This window comes from Triticum aestivum, chromosome 2D (assembly GCF_018294505.1).
Source record: "Triticum aestivum cultivar Chinese Spring chromosome 2D, IWGSC CS RefSeq v2.1, whole genome shotgun sequence".
NCBI classification, from domain to species: domain Eukaryota; kingdom Viridiplantae; phylum Streptophyta; class Magnoliopsida; order Poales; family Poaceae; genus Triticum; species Triticum aestivum.
In genome coordinates this window covers 575,341,812-575,343,687 of record NC_057799.1, presented here as the reverse complement: position 1 = coordinate 575,343,687, position 1,876 = coordinate 575,341,812, and positions in this window count along the sequence as shown.

The following is a 1,876-nucleotide window of genomic DNA, read 5'->3' as shown; positions in this document are numbered from 1 at the left end:
ACAACCTCCATTCTCAAAAAAAAAAAAGTACAACCTGCGGGGGGTCGACTGATCGATGATCGATCGTGTGGTGGCGGGGACGCCACGGAGCGCACCAACCGCTCTGTTCCCGGGTCGCGCCCTCCCGTACGTCTGCACGCGAGCGCACGTGAAGCTGGGCCACCGCACCGGACTGTTCGAAGAGTACTCCGCCGTGCAGCTCCACCGCACTGCGCCGGGTCACGCTGTCACGGCCCCGTCGTCGATGAAGGCCTCCTCGTGATTGCACGGCCGGGCTCGTACACAACACAAGGGTTGGTCTCTCGCTGCTTCGCGGCCCGGCAAATTTGACAAATTTGACCTATAGACGAAATCAAATCACAGAATGAACTATCCGTGAAACTATTTCACGCGGCTGACCTTTTTGTGCGACGCCCGACACGAAGGCGCCACACTACATTGTGCAACGCCTCACAGATAGGCGCTACACGGCCAGCGTCGCACCCGTGTGATCAGAAAATTACTAAGTCAGTGTGCTATACAATGTAGCGCCTAGCTCCTAGGCGTTGCACTAGTGCAGTGCCTGAGAGCTAGGCGCCACGGGTCAGCCGCGTGAAATAGTTTCACGGACAGTTCATTCTGTGATTTGATTTCGTTTATAGGTCAAATTTATCAAATTTGCCCGCGGCCCCTGACGGACCTCGCATCATGTACACGTGGCCTTTTGTTTGTACCAACACACGCACGACGGTGTCCTCTCGAGTTGATCGATTCGTCGTCGAGGAGCAGGGCAGAGCTGCATGTCAGCATGTGCTCTGCTGCTCTTCTCACATGGAGAAGGGAAGGAAGAAGAAGTCACGCGCTTGCGACCGCAAGGATTTGGTAGGTGGGCAGGCAGGCACCGGCCTTTCCTTCCTTCCCGTGCGTCGGTTGGCGTGGCGTGGCGCCGCACGGCCGGGCAGCCTCGATCGCTCAGCCCGACCGGCCGGCCACACGCTTTGCATTCCTGAGTTTCAGACGGCAACTAGCTCGCTCATTCTCTACTACCATACCTACGTTCGAGTAAATCGTTTGATCGATGAAGTTACAGTAATCGACGTACGTGCATGGTTACCAACTAATCCAACTACTGTTCCTTTTTTTTTTTAACGCAATCCAACTACTGTTCCACTGAGACATCTTGCTCCTCTAGTGGTCACTGATCAGAAATGTGTGGCGTGTCAACATCCTGCACGCTAGCTGTTGGTCGTAGTCCTTACTTCATTTCAGTGCCTGCTTGGCCGGTTGATTGATTGCGTCCTTTTGCCGGTGGATCGAGCTGCCAGCGGGCGTGTAACGCGTGTAGATACGCTTATCCATTCTTCTGGTCGCAGATCAATCGCTGAATAGACTCTAGAAAATGACGGGGAAACCCGCCAAATAACTTCATGTTTTCATGGAACTGTTTTCATGCGTACTGTGCTGCGATAGTTTACTGAAGTATACAACGTAGACCATTCAGCATGAGTGAGTGGTGGCTGGTGAGCTATCTCAAAAACAAATGAAGTATAACTGGCAGGATACGTATGGCAATTTCTTCTGTGGAAACCTTTTTTGCCTTTTTTGCGCTACATGGCAAATTTTGCCTCCAATCATGACAAATCATACAATGTTGTCATGCCAACTTTAGTTGGTATGGCATAACAAGTTTGGGGAGTTCGCTGGGAATTCGCCAGGAAAACGCTTCCAGCGAACATTCGCCAGATAACGTTTCCCTACCCTTTTTCTTTTATTTTTCCAGGTTTGCCGCTTTGTCTTGTGTCGCCTTGACGTTTCTTCTAACGCAAGATGAACATCCCAGAAAAATGAAATTCATGTGTTCAAAAAAGAAAAGAAAAATGAAATTCATCGTCTCCGT